This window comes from Ixodes scapularis, unplaced genomic scaffold, assembly GCF_016920785.2.
Source record: "Ixodes scapularis isolate PalLabHiFi unplaced genomic scaffold, ASM1692078v2 PGA_scaffold0__279_contigs__length_252992795, whole genome shotgun sequence".
In the NCBI taxonomy this organism is placed as follows: Eukaryota; Metazoa; Arthropoda; class Arachnida; order Ixodida; family Ixodidae; genus Ixodes; species Ixodes scapularis.
The window spans coordinates 235,447,110-235,462,827 of record NW_024609835.1 but is presented as its reverse complement, the minus strand read 5'-3'; positions in this window follow the sequence as shown (position 1 = coordinate 235,462,827).

The following is a 15,718-nucleotide window of genomic DNA, read 5'->3' as shown; positions in this document are numbered from 1 at the left end:
GTTGCCAGATTACTACGACTGCCTCACTATATTAAGACGACGAAGGAATGCCAAGGTAAAAGCTAAGAAAGCAGAGGCTCTCAACAGGCATTGATCCTGTTGCCACACATGAACAGCTGCATCTGCTACAAAAGAACCAACTGAAGAGCTACAATGGAAACAACTTCAATCCAAGTCTCAACATCGCAGCCCCAGTCTCATAAAATTATTAAAAGATACACGTCGGTCATGTTTCAAAACCCGCCTTCACATTCCAGTTTACAGGAAGGGGAATTGTCCTATGCCGTATACTTGCTCGAAAGAAGCAGTCCTCTTCAGGGCACCGAGGCGCAAACGCAAAACTCAATAAACCCAATGAACTCTGCAAGAAACGCAACGCGCACTGCAAATCCTGCTGGAGCAGAAGCAATGTTTACTCAAAGAGTCCCAGTGGGAGAAGGAAAAGGAATGCATACAAGCAAAAAAGCAGGTAGATCAGGCCTACCAGCAAAGACAAACAGAAATGCAGATTTAAGTATCCTCACCGTCGACAATGGTGAACTACTCATCTCTCGTCAAGATGGTATACAAACACTCCAGAGTGCCATCGACGACAAACTTCACACCATAGGTGAACAACTGGAAACCTGTTGGAGGACAAATTCACCACTATAGAGTGTCGCTTCGACATTTGGACTACAAGGTATACTTCTAGCTGCCAATTCAACAGGTCACGACAGGGCGACCACCACAACGGACATGACCGTACAAGCACAGGCAGAGATATTGAGACTGAAAGAGGTACCCCACACACCAATCCACGTGGCTCATTACTGCACTTGATACCAAGAAGTTGTAGCGGTTGAATGCAAGATCGGTCGCAACATATTACCTGGATCAGTCTACATTCTACCTGAAACTGGAACAGGCAACAAGGGAGATGGATCCGACAACTACTTGACATCTACCCACATGATCATATACTGATAGGGGCCAATTTCACTGCACATGACGTATAGCGGGGCTACACTTTTCACGCCCCAAGAGGCACTGCATTCCACAGGGCAGTGATTCAGGAAGCCGCCCTTAGCGAAAAGTCGTTCAAAATCAGTACACTCAAAGTGTACTGAAGTATACTAAAAGTATACTTTCAGTGCGGTCTTTGTACTGATTGTATACTTTAAGCGTACTTAAAGTATACTTCCAGTAAAAATGGCGGTGGACTGAAAGTATACTCGTCCGTACAAAACCAGTACATGTAGTAGAATCGTAGTGCCCACGGTAAAAAGTAGTTCAAAATCAGTATACAAGAAGTGCACTCAAGTGAACTAAAGGCTTACGTTCAGTGCTTGCAGTCGGCGTACTCAAATTATAGTAATGGGTATGTATATATATATAGATATATAAAACTGAGAAGAAAAAACCCTATATATACATATATAGTGCAATTGTTAACATCAACACATTAAAAACGCTATAAGTGGGCCGATGCCGTTTTCACAGAATATTTGCGGGGCTCGGCGAACATAAGATGAGTAAATGAACGACACAGTACGTTGTCTAATTAACTTTTTTAATTTACAGTGTAATGAACCATGTTGAACTTTCAATTTTGAAGGGGCTATGAATAAACTCTAGCCCAACTGAAACAATTTGCGAAAAGGCGACGAGTTTTGGGTTATTCATAGCTAAAAGTCTTCATTTCGTCGCCTGATTAAAAAACAGCGCGCTGAACAGAGTGCAGGGTGTTATGCTTACGAAGTCGCTTCGGATGCACCGTTGGAGGTGTCATGCTGGAGCATCCACGAAAGGCACGCTGTCAAAAGTATGCAAGTTTGTTCATGCTCAGTGCGACAGCACTTTATGAGGTTTGTAACTTCACCAGGAAATTAAATGATGCATGGAACTCCAATATGAGAAGTACTCGCTAACACAAGCAAACATGCCATCACCAACATGCCATGTCAAAACGGCCTAAGTCACTCTCCACTTTCCCCGCCCATGCGGCGCGTGGTTCTTGAATCGGGGTAAGAAAGTACGAAATTTGATAAGTATCTCAAAGCACCTTGCTGTTTCGTGAACAGTTTTCATTGGGTTAGGCTTTAATAATGACTGCCTCTAAAACAGCACTAGTAAAAAAGGTAATTTACGGACTTCAGTTAATTAATAAAAATGTTGCCACGGTTATCCACCCATGTAATGTCCGCCGAGTCGCACGACAGAGTGAAGACTGAATCAACGTGGCGGTGAGCGCCCTTTTTCTAAAAACCTGGTGATTAAAAAATAGCACCGGGTATAGCTGCCATATTGTGACAAAGGGATGCTTCATTTCTCATTTCAGTGCAGACCACGTGGTCCAAAAGTTTCCCGGGGGAACGACCGGCACTGTCAGAGCATACTTACGTCGCGAATGCAACATGAACTATACGCCTTAAAAAACACAAATAGAAAAATTAGCTACATTGTACGCCACGGAAAGTATTGTTACCTAACTTGCCAATAATTATTTTAGCTAGTCATCTTTACTATATTTATCAATTGAAAAGTCTACTTTTAGTGCGAAAATAGCTTTTATTTTTGCTGAACTGTATTTGCTACCTTTATTGAAGAATAAAAGCTTACTGTTAGAAACTAATAGCACTATTCGGAAGCTATAGACGATCGCAATTGCACCAAGTGTTTGATGCTGCTGATGCAAATGCATGCACATGTCTTTGTTTTCGAAGTGGACCGCCACTTGCGTGCTGCCTTATAGGCTAGTAGACAAATTACGTTTGCAGGGTTATCCAGTGTTTTTGCAATGCAGGTCTCAGTGCACTATACGCTGTTTCAGATATCTGCATCCACAGCAAGCAAAAGGACAGGTGGTAAAGGAAACCACGGCTAATAATGGGGACGCAAGATGCTCCACCTTGCATACTCGCATGCAGCGCAAATTAACTTCTGGACCGCGTAAGCGAAGTGGTGCTATGAATGGAAGCTCGCTCTGAAATTAGATGAAAAAATTGGCGCCTTCATGTAACAACCTCAAGCTTTCACCGAAAGTGTTTCACGGTGTAGATTTATCTTGCAAAACTTTAAAACATCAATTCACGTCAAAAGAAATTGAGAATTGCAACAACGAACAACACCGTCTATCTAGAGTTCCACACTGTAAAAAATCTGCGTAAATTTAACTTGTCATTCCCTCGTCAAAAAAGACGGGCACGCTCATTGTTACAAAACACGAGGTTGCACTCATTCTTTATGTGCCGCTAGAGCCGATCCTTCCAGAAAAGCCGAAATCTCAGCGGTGCAAGCATGCGCTGATGAATCAAAATAGCCTTGGCGACAAGGGAGAAATTGCTTGAGATAGTTTCGGTTTTACACTGAAAAGAAAACCGAAAGTTTTTATAAAACCTAAGATAGACTAAATGTTTTGTTCATTCTTTACGAATAAAATAAAGTGAAATTATTATTATTAATATATTGATTTGCTTAGTTTTGTCTTAAAAAGGAAAACAAGAACAACAAAAAGCAAAAAGAAGAGACTTTTCAAAAACTGCGCAAGACCATCGCTATTGCAATCAGATCCCGTTCGGCCGCCGTTGGAGTTCACTCTAAGAAAAAAGGGTGTATACGGGTACTCCCCTCAGGGGAGTTAGACCGTGTCCCATATGTGACTCCCCTGGGGTGTTTGTGGTATCCTCTCAAGTTGGGGATTTCAAGTACTCCCCGGATATGCGGGATCACTTAGCACCCCCCTCAAAGTCCACGGGCCTCAACCGACACCCCTTACTTCGGGTGCTGTTTGGCGCCCTCTGTTACATTCAGGTACTTATGTTACACCCCTAATTAGATTAATTATTTGGAACCACTTTCAACTCTCAGAAAGTCAACGGATACCTCCTGAATAGGGTGCTTTTTGACGCCTTTTGTTACACCCAGGTACTCATGTGACACCCGTAAATTCAGGCATTATTTACTGCCGCTTAGAACTCTCAGGGAATCACTTGATCCACCCTAAATTGGGTGCTTCTTAATGACCTTTTTTACACCTACAGACTCGCGTGATTCCCATAATTGCGAGTGCCGTCGTACACTATACACAACCCCAAGGTTTTCCGCGACTCCCCACTTTTGGGGTCGCTTTTGTACACCATGGGTCTTGCGGAGCTCCAAATCGTGAGGGCACTTTTCAGACACCAAGACTCAGCTAGCTGGCTTGTTCAAGTGTGCTGGAGGGGCGATTCCTGAGGTCAGCTGTCATACAAGAGAGTTCTGAATTCTTTGCGTGTCAAGTTCCTTAAGGAGGCACTTCGAGGAGGTTTTAGGGATAAGAGAATAATACTCACGGGCAATATGCCGACATCTAAATTTAACTAAAACTTTTAGAAACACATAATCCAGATATCTAAAAAAAGTCCAGCCAGTCATGTCAGCTAACAATATTGTCAACCACATTTTTATTGTAAAATCCAAAAACTTGAGAAAGGTAAAAAACCTTAAAAAACTATTAATTAGTAAAAGCTTGTGGCCTGCCAAGGAGCTTCAGGGTAATCCTTTCCAGTGGTGTTTCTTTCAGCCCGATCGTGCGCTCAAAGAGAGCCAAGGTGGACTTGATCCCTGTTGCATATTGAATATCAAAAGTCCAATAGATCATGAGGCTGAAGCCATGGATGACGTCGCCAACATCCACCGCCAGGTCCTCCACCTGGACTTGGACAGCTGCAGAATAGAAGACGTCCTCTGTAGAGAATAGGACCGTCGGATGAGTTCATCTTTCTCCTGGAACCTGCAATATAATAAAGTACCACAATTTAAAAAAAAAAGCATGCAAACATGGGTCATGATTATACGATGTATTATTTTTCATGTTTAGATATAATGGCCAGAGATTGTCTGCTTCCCTATGCTGTGTGAGTGCATATTTTTTTCTTTTAATGTCACGTAATGATTTCGATGTTCGCTGCCATTAACTTTGCATAGACTCTTGAGGCTTTTCACGAGAGGGATACATATCACAAGATGAAGGAAACTGGTAGTGTTTAAATTATTTTAACATAAATTTGACCTTCATGTCCCTAGTACGCAGCGGGCAAATGGTTAGGTGATGGATATAATTCGAATATGAATTTAGCTCAATTTGACCCAGTTAGTGCAACGCCAATTCTCGAAACGCCGCACAAGATTTGGTCATGTACTAAGCTAAAAAAACTGGGCCAGTTTAACTTGGTAATTTGTCAGGGCTCATAAGGAACCCTGCCGGGCACGCGCAGGGAAAGGAAATATTGTCCTGCGCAGATCGCGTTTTTGATTTAAACAGTGTTATGAGCTGCGTCATTCGCTTAGAGCGCTCTGTGGATCAAAGTGATTAACCCACCGCGCATTCTGTGAGGACGTCGACCCGAGTTTCGCTGTATTTTTGTGATGGGTATGTTTTCTTGATCGGTTGATTTAGCTACTCTGTGGATGTTTGAGGAATAGCGAGGCGTCCTCCGTGAGCCCACCTTCTCCATGTGCAGTTCGAGGATCTGCTAGGACTTTGGCTCGAAGAATACAATGCGGCTTTCATAGGGCATCGCATCACTGCGCAACTCAAATTCGTTGAGAATCTGTGGAAACAAAAATTATTGTCTGAAATTAATATTGTTCTTAGAAATAATTAGTATAAATTTGAAGAAGCGTAAGAGGTTGAATATAGTAGATGTTAAGCATAAAAAAAACTAGTATCCTAGTGAATAAAACAGCAACCTCTTCGCATACCCTCAAAGTCTTGAAGAGATCAACAATGATAGCCACTTCTTTGCCGTAATGCAAGTGGAAGTTATACGTGTCCCAGTAACGTTCAGCGCCTGGCGAGGGCCCGTTTAGCGCATAATCAAGGCAGTTCGCTATTGCCGGAGAATATGAAGGAAGCTCTTTGCCCTCGCGGCTCGAGTAATAAATTGGGAGTGTGAATGCCTTTTGGCTGATCTCAACTACACATCAAGTTTGATCTAAAATCCTGAATTTTATATTGCGCCGTTTATAACAATATTCAGCGAAAGCAAAATATGCGATTTTGATTTTTTTAATATATTATTTATGGTAATAAACGAAACCGATCAATAAATTAATTAATCGAATAAGAAAAAATATTTAATCGTGCTAACATTTTTTTTTTACCGGCGTTTAGCCCTACTAGTAACCAAGCGATTGAGATGCTTTGAAAGACTAATACATGAATGGTTTACTGAACTTCCCCTGAGAGGTCTTTAATTTTGTAGTCTTTTTATTTAAGTAAGAATTTTCTAGACAAGCCAATATCTATGTTAATATTACGGTATTTAACATTTGTCAACTTAAATAAATATTCCGGGAATATTCCTGCTTGCAACATGAGCTCGCCAATTTTGGCAAGCCGTTTATTATGCGACTTTTGTTTTCGAACACGAGTTATTTGACTATAACACCAGTCGACTGCAGACTATTCCGATGGCCTTAAATATAATCTTACGGAATCAGTACGCTTTAAGCAATTTTCACTAAAAGAAATATGAAGAGCCACATCTTACCTGAATCATCAGTCTCGTTGACAAGCTCCTTGAGGGCCGATTCTAAAAACGCTTGGCGTGCTCCTTTCTCTGTTCGACTGTAACCAACAACGATAATTTTTGTAGATGTCTTGTAAGTCACGAACAAGTGACACTGGCGCACGCCGTTGAAGGTAGGACGGGAGGAGGAAGCAGACGGATTGCTGGAGAGGAGAGGAGGGAACATCCCCTCTCTTTACCATTCCGCCTGCTGCCCCTTCCCCAGCGCACTTTTCCCTCGCCCTGAACCACTAGTTGTTGCCTTTTTTATTTTTTATAACATATTGTTTTTTATGGTTTCTTTTTTTTTTACGACACCCAAAGTCGTACCACATCACCTGTGACGTCATACGGCCGGGTACGGGATGATATGGCTGGGAACCGGACTTTCGAGGAAAGTCAATGCTCATCCAAGGGCAGAAGGGAACAACAAACCTGTCGAGTCCGTCCTTCCCCTAGCTTAGCGAAATCGGGTTGGAGGACGTAAGGGATTATTGAGGAGCTGCCGGTGCTGGCACACCTGCCTCTATTGTGAGCGTACGCTGGGAAAGCTTCAGCGAAAACATTTTAGAGCCTCGGGAGAAATCATTTTGACGTTAGTTTTCATAATTACTTCGTCTTCTTTAGGCCGCGCTCTGTATTCTCCATCGTGATTTTATGGGAGAGCAGAACAATTAATAAAACATTGACCAGACTTGTTCTGACGTTATGTATATTAAACCACGCCTTGTGTAAAAAAAAAAGAAAAAAAAGCTTTTGTCTTGAGAATCGAATATTTATGAAAGTTTTTAAAATTATTTTTAGCTTTCATTATTTATTACAAAAATAATTTTTGGAGAATTACTGAGTTACATCCCGGCCACTGCCCGTTTGGATTCGGATTATCATCGTACACGATTACGATAAAAGGACCATAAAACTGCTCCCTACTATCGTCGGATACCTCCACTTTATAACCTATCAAACACTTATTAGCGTTTCTGGCCACGCACGAGTAGTCGCTAAAAATGTTGAAAAAAACAACTTGCTCATGCACTTTGAACAGAAAAAGCGGCCATGAGTTTTAGACTATGAGCTTTGTTGTCCGTTTTCTTCTATCTTATCCGTCCCAGGGTTTACAAATACAGCATGTTCTTTTCCAACCAGCTCGCCTGCCCTATGTATTTCTCGCAGATGATGTGCCGTGAATGATCATTGCAGCAATGCCCAGCGGTTGTCAATAAACGGTGGACGCGCCGCACTCCGCACTCCGTACGCACTCCCCACTCCGTACATTTGGCTGTTCCTGCCGTCACTGCAGTGATTGGGCTGGAGCCAATATTTGAATGTCCCGGAAGGCATCGACTGTGGCTAAGCCTAAGTGCAGTGCCAACGCAGTGCTCAAATCCAACACATGAACCCCATTCAAATATCAGTCACGACAGTTCAGAAGGTATACCCGTGGTATATCAACATCGTGGTTTCCCGAAACTGCGTCAGCAAGCTTTGCGTAAGAGCGACTGCAAGAAAATTTCGCTTGTACTTTTAAACCTATAGGAAAAAAAAAAAACGCACAGTTCAGAGGCACTGTATGTGAGAATACAGTTCACATACTTCTGTCAGCATTCTTTTTGAAGTGCTTAATCTTTAAGTTCACTATCGTTGCATGGCAAAATTTATTATTATTGCATGATGAACGTTAAGATCCCACGTTAGCTTCCGCACTGAGGTGGCAAAACTGTCCGTCTACAGTAGGGACAGTTTCAATCCAGAACAACTTTTCACTGCCTAGACCTCCTCACAAAAAATATGTCCTATTGAGCTTGTGACATGTCAAATAGAGTGCATTGCAGCAAACACCCGAAAACATAAACTGAATTTTTTCAACTTAATCACGGTGTTGTTTTTGGAGCATGTGTTTCAAACTTTCGATGAATGCGTGGGGTTCCTAGATTGTTGTAAAACAAGCATCTGAATAGCCGGTCATCGCACTGAAGCGAAATGTTCTTAAAATAATGGTGTAAAGCACGCCGAAAACATTACGTCATCCAAATTGTCCCCTTTCAGCGGACACAAAAGAACCCTTGTTTCTTATCATGAACACCGTGTAAATATGCTGATATTTCCCATCTCTTATGACAGCTTATACCACCAGAAATAATAGCCGAAGCTAAAGTAGAGAGACAGTGTATAAAACTCGCAGGTAGCACAAAATTAGATGATTTTATTTGTATTTTACCAAGGTTGTTTATGGGGTCTTTTGAGTAGCAAAAAGAAAGTATGGGACGGCCCAGTACCTCAAATGAAATAACTATCAATATATTGCCCACAAGCAGTGCCCACGATGGACGGAGTGACGTTGATCGGCCGCTACAGGCTGCATCTCTCCCGAAAGCAGTTGTCAAATATGTGTGCTTGACCCACTTCGGCCTTTATGCTGAGCAGGTGCTGGACAGATGCACGGTGCATGCTGCATTGTTCATACAGGCTAGAGGGCCCCTCGCGCGTTCCCCCCAGGCGACGGGAGAATACAAGTCTGAGCCGAACGCTCACTCAGCGGTCGGGTATGTCAGCCGAGCGCTGCGCCTGTTTTGTTGTCCCCATCGGTGTAGTTCTAAAGTAAGCCACCTGGGAAAATACCCGCATTATTATTTACCCTCACGGTCATTATGTCGTGGTTGTAAACACATATGACCTCGAAATATCTTATCTGAGTCAAGAGGTGTCCTCACTAAACAGGACAGTCTTCAACTTTCGTCAGGATTTTTTTTTCTCTCCGCTGGTGCGTACGCAAAGCGGAACGACGTCCAGGGAGCACATTTGCATGCGCTCCCATGAAGTTTGAAGTTTTTCTGTGCCGACATTTTTTTTTACGCGAGACAGCAAATCCCAGTAAATATGACATGTAAAACTTTTTTTTACTTCGGGAAGATGCTATCGCTTGAGCAGTTGTAGTAGATTGGTGTCTTATGGCGCAAAAGCAACATCGCTTGAGAGTTTTAGCGATTCAGGCAAATGTTATCTGTGCACAAATCCACCATTCTAGAAATAACTTTTGCAACCTGACCGAAAGCGAGGTTCGGGGACTTTCAGGACGAAGCAATACTCTCATTAGAAAGGAGAAGAAAGAAGCGTCCCAGAACGACCTCGGGGGCCAAAGATAGCCAACAATAAGCACAAAGGTATTTTGGGGGTCACTGCAGCTCAATAGAGCCAATGGGATCTAGCTTTCATAATCGAGGGAGTGCCCGCGCTCGCTTGAACACGTACTTATATATTTATCTCTTGCACCGGCGATTTTATAAAATGGTCCACTGTGGAATACACCCACAACTGTTGAAACCATTGCAATTTTTAATAATTAAAAATAATCATATTTTTTATCTTGGTTGCAACACCACAGCAAAGAGGTTGCCCGTTGTCGAAGCCAAACTTAGTGATGGGTTCCTAGTTAATGTGACTTAGGAATTATTCATGAGCAGCCTGCTCCCCGACTCGATGAGGAAGGGCGTTCTGTTAACGTTATAATATTGAACGGGACGCAGGAAAGACGGTGGGCGGACATGAACGCCAGAGAAGCTGGGAAAACTGAACTTGCGCGGCTCGGGCCCTTTGTTTCTCTTGGGGAATGCTCGCCTGCAGGCCAACTTCTACCGTCGAGGAGCGCCTTCTCTGTGCTGCATGCCGCGCCCCCACGTTGTAAGCCTTTTTCCTAGTCGCGACTCATCGAAAACTTAAAGAGACAAGCCCTAACAGACCCCGGAATCGTGAAGCAAAAAATAAAAAACACAACCATGCAGAAAAAAAAAAAAGTAATGTTTTGCATTTTGGACACTTTATTCCCTAAAAATGGCCCCAACCACAACTTTAGAGCTGCTTGTGAACACGTTTAGCTATTTCAGAGGTCGTTGAATTGGTCTTGACATTCCTTTTATGCACATTTAATATGTCGTTAATGCGTCTTTATGTTTGACCTACATACGTAGACCCACAAGCTAGAGATATTTCATACACGACACTGTTCCTGCAACAAACTGATTTTTCAAGGTGAGCCTTTTGCACTAATTCGTACCCGCGTGGAATGGCGTCATCCTGTTCTACTTGAAAACCGAAATAGACACAGGTATCTACACCAAAGTCATTCGCATAAAAACAGGCGCTCAGGTTTAACCTGTTTGTCTGGGTTCTGTAAATAGTATTTTTAAGGTCGAGCCCCTTTCATCATCCCTTTTGTGTCTGAACGTGTGTGTGTGTGTTCGCATTCTTTCACCACAGCATCATAGGGAATGATTTTGTGCGCCTCATGCAGATGGCGTCACGAAAACTCACCCAGATGTACCGAGATATCCGTCACACCGGCCGCCGCGCGTGGTTTAAAGACCCGAGATATTACCGTTTTTTGCTTTGCGTTTTACAAAACGAAATTGAGATATTTATTAAAAAAAAATAGACGTGATTTTTATCTTTTTTTTTTAAAGATAAACGATACAAAAATTACGAGCTACAAATTCCTTCAGCATTAAAATCATTGCATTGCCCCTTCAAATATTCTTGTTTTCGATCCACCACCCAACCCGTCTCACGTTGTATCGTTCCCTCTATTCGGTCGGATCTCTCGTACAACAGGGACATAATAAACGAAAACGACCTAAATTCCGCCCTCAGTTTACGGCAGGGCCGTAAGCTTGTCGAAACTGAAACACACAAAATGTAACTTACGGAATGGCGTCTCGGCCCATCAGGCAGTGCGCCAGAGCCGTGCATGAAACAGTCAAGAAACTTCTCAAACTGACAAAATAAAAAAAAAAAAAGATGGCTCCCAGAAATTTTTACTCTAAAATATCCTAACGCGAAAAAAAGAGTATCATACAAAGTGAAAAATTCCGACGATGTCCTGACTCCCCAGCACTAGTAACTTCGGTTGAGCGAGTTAGGCCGCTGTGTAACAAAAACTTTGTGGAAAGTTGTGCCTCAAATGAGTATGTTCGCGGGCTTTCTATTTCGCAATTTATTTGTACGATATATAAAACGCGGCATAAATTTAATATTGGTTGACTTTTGAGAGTTCGCAAAGACGTTGTGCGGGCGGAACTTCAAATCTAGAATAAATATTGTCTTCACGCTTTCTCTGAGATTTTATTTTTGTGCTATATATTTCCTACGTTAAAAGCTTTTCGGTCGCCAGCGCGTGGAGCTGACTAAATTGGTTGTCACCGGGTTGCACCTTTCAGTGTCTCCCACCGCTAAACAAATTAATGGCGAGATATTTTTATTTTCGTTTTAGCTACCCAGATTGTCTCACATTGGTTTTTGTCCTCTATCTTATCGGATCAGACCTGCGACAAAAACATTTGTATCAGAAGCGTAAACAAAACCGATCTAATCCTCCTTTGAGGGTTACATGCTCAATCGTAAGCTTGTAAAAACTCGAACTCGCAAAATGTAAGCCACGCATGGTGTGTCGGTCTGTCCACCTAACGTCCCTGGATATTAATCGCAGTGAAAAAACAAACGTCGACCTGAAACTCACTGCGATATTAATTTTCACTGCGATATTAATCGCAGTGAAAAAACAAACGTCGACCTGCCCGCCAGCGCCATCCATGAAACAGTCAGGTAACTTCTCGAACTTGGAAGTAAATAAGAAGACGTAAAAAAACAAAACGAAGAAAAAGGGGACGTCAACAATTTCAAAGAATCTATGAAGCAAAAAAGAAAAAAAGAAGTAAAGTAAAAGCATAAACCCCAAGGTCGGATTTAACTTTCACAAGGCTATACTCCGTTCCACCTTCGGTCTGAGCGCAGTGGACGCCACAGGCCATCCCAGCCGATCCAGCGCTGGGAGAAAATCGCGTGACCCTGTGTCCCTCTGCCCAACCTGCCGGTTGGGCAGAGGGACACAGGGAGCTCAAGGTCACATGACGCTCTCTCCACGCTGGATTGGCTGGGATTATTCCTAGCGTCCGCTGCGCTCGGACTGAAGGTGAAACGGAGTATAGTCATCCACTTTCCCCTTCGCAAAGGAAGCCTGGCCCGAGGGCAGGCTTCCCTGCCCATAATCCTTTCGAATCCCCAGGGGACTCTTGTAGCACCCTATTCTCTTTCCCCTAGCTCGCTCCTTCTATTTGAGAGAGGATATTCCTTCCGAAGGGGTGCTAGCGGACGCTGTGGGTGTTGTCACGCCGTCTAACTCCCTTGAACTCCCCTCCTTTCTTAGAGTGTTCCGGAGGGTTCGAGCATCGCTTCCTTTTTACGTTTTAGTCGTTTTAGCGGATATCTTAGATAGCTTACTTACGAATACCGTGTTCAATAATAGCAAGCGATTACTGAGAGCTGCGAGACCCACCGTCGCAAGTGGCGGACAGTCATGCCCGACTGGTGGAAGCGAAGGTGAGGAAGTTTCTTTTGTTTCTGCGAAGTGCGCCGCTGTTTCAAACTTTGTCTTGTACCGTGTGCTTGCTAAGCTATGCTTGACTCTCACTATGCTCTACCCGGTTTTATTTCGTTATTTGAGAAGAGCGTATTTTCAAATTTTATGACTCTCTCCGCAGAGTGAGAAAGATTCGCGTGTGGCGGAACCGAGGGCCAGCCGAGGGCCTGTCCTGGGCGCCGTCCCTACGACGGTCGCCCGACGACGCTTTTGCGGAGCGTTCAAGTACAGTCTGACGGCAGTTCAAGCAATCACAGGTCATGCTAGTTCTGACGTGTGGTCCCAACAGTCTCTCGCCAACAATTTGTTTCATAAAGCGGGAGCGAAAAAAAAAACGTTACAAGAGCGTGCAGCATGATTTCTTGCCCGTGCTGACGCCTGTGCCGTAGAGACGGACGATCCTTTTGCGTATGCCGAGGCAGCACGCTTTCCAAGTTTGCGATTGTGTGTTGTGAATAAAGTGAGTTTGGACGTCACGTTTTTTAGTGGCAGCGAAAGCCGCTACAAAAGGCAGAGCAGTTAGAAAAAGCAAAAGCATTAAAAATGTTAAAAGGACCTGAATATTCGATGGGGTTGAAAGACTACCAACGTACCAACTCGCCCAGTTATTTGTTGTCAAAGAATAATAGCCAATACTAATAAATAAATGCCAACTCTTAATTGGTTATAAATATATACTTGATTCACTACAGTCCTACCCTGCTCTAGTGCTTTTATGATATCAGATAATGTGTAAATGTATAGTATAGCTCATAGCAACCATTTATGTCCGACCTATTATATTGAATCTTTCCTCTAAAAGCTCGAAGTTCTATAAAAAAAGTGCTTATCATAAATTAAGCCGCACCACTGAATGCGTAATAGCGTATGACTTGTTTGTGTGTTCTCAGCAAAAGAAAAGGAGGCATTAAAAAAAAGGCCAATCATTTTGTTTGCTCTCTGTTAGAGCTTCTTTCAGGTACACGCAAAATATGGGTGTCTACATCTAAAAAAGTGTAATTGACATTCCAACAGGGCTGCAGGCCTGACTCAGTTGGGCTAGCAGTTTGCAACCTATGGGAACCAGCAGGGACCTGCATCACAAGAGTAAAAGTGACATCCGCCCACTGATCTCTATTATGGGTGGCTGGATGATGCATCGAGCAGACAGGTATGAAGCCACCGTAAGTAAGCGGCCTGTCCCGATAGCGAGCGCTTGACAGGCTTTTCAACTCTGCCGAATGCTGGTTCGAACAGCGTTCAGGGCGCTGGGTTTTTTCCTGTCATCCCAAGAGAGCCTGCTTGTTGCGGAGAAACAGTGCATCCGGACTCGAGAAGTCTCCTGGGAAGCCATTCGACGTGAACATTTTTAGATTCTATTTTATCAAAAAGTGTGTATGTCCCCCTATTCTTGGGATTTCATCCAGAACTAATTTCTGCAGCGCAGTGGCACATGCGGAGAAGCGCACTGAACAAAGCAAATCTATCGCAATGGTGACTCTGCGAGCACTTTGAAAGGTTTGAATGGCATACGCGACTTTGTTTGCGCAAGCTCAATTTTTTATTGATTTTATGAAGTGTTAGTGTTGAGAATACTTTCCAGGTACAAAATTTTGCAATCAGGAGTAATGTTCAATGCATTCGTATCCATGGGGTTACTTTTTTGCATGACGAATTTTGAGCAATTTCGATAAACTCGCAAAAACTAAGCCTTCGCAAAAATTAGGTCGTTTACAGTAGTACAATTAATCTTGAAACCAATATCGAATACCGTATTATACTAAACTTCTAAAATACAATTTTATTATTAGCACACACAGCCCTGAAATTGGCCATTCTCAGATGTTTTTCGTCGTGGCCTTCATCAATCCATGAGCTTAAAATGTAGAAGCTGCAACCTTGAATCTTTTTTTTTCTTTATGGTGCCTAAGATTTGGGGTAATAAATGTTGTGCCCTGCAATAAACACTATTATCTGACATATCAGGCTTTCAGAAACGATATTGTCCGATTTTTGCTTACCCTTTTGTAAGGATGAATTTGTTACTATCTTGCCTTCCTCACATAGTGGTCCTTTGAGCGAATTATGTGATGTTATATCATAGAGTGGCATAGGGTAATTTTCTGCTCTTTTTTTACGCAGGATGTAATGGCATACCATCATCACAAAGGAGAGTGTACAATGAGTCAGGCTCGGAAACTTGAATAAAGTGATAAGTAGGATTCTAATTTCTGTCTTATCAATTACGCGAAGAACACTGATCATAATGTTTGTATGCTACACATACATACTTTCAGTTGAAAAATGCAATTCACCTCTTCTTTATGGCTTTTCTCACACAGTTCCAGAAGACGCCGGTACGTCATTCACACGAGGAATACAGCTGCCAAAGATTTCCTGGTTAATTTCCTGACTCATTTTTAAGAGTGCATCTCCCGATGGTGGCGCCTCTGCATTATCATCATCAATTGAGTTTTCAACGGCGTTTCTTAACATTTCATGAGAATGGAGCTTAATGACATGAAATTTCGCAGGTTGGAATACAGCCGTTCAAAGAAACACCTTTGAAAAGTCAGCTTTTTAAATTCAGGCACCGATTTTTCTGGCCAATTTGAGACCGTTCTTTCCATTTAAAACGCCCGACATACACGGCGTCCCAGATAACTTGCACCATACTTAAAAAAACACCGGAGGGCTCTGCAGGAGTGAAATCAACTGTCGTTAGCAAGCGTCTTGAGAAACTGCACAGATTTTTTTTAATGCGCCTGGTTATGTAAATAACTAAGATTAATGGGCT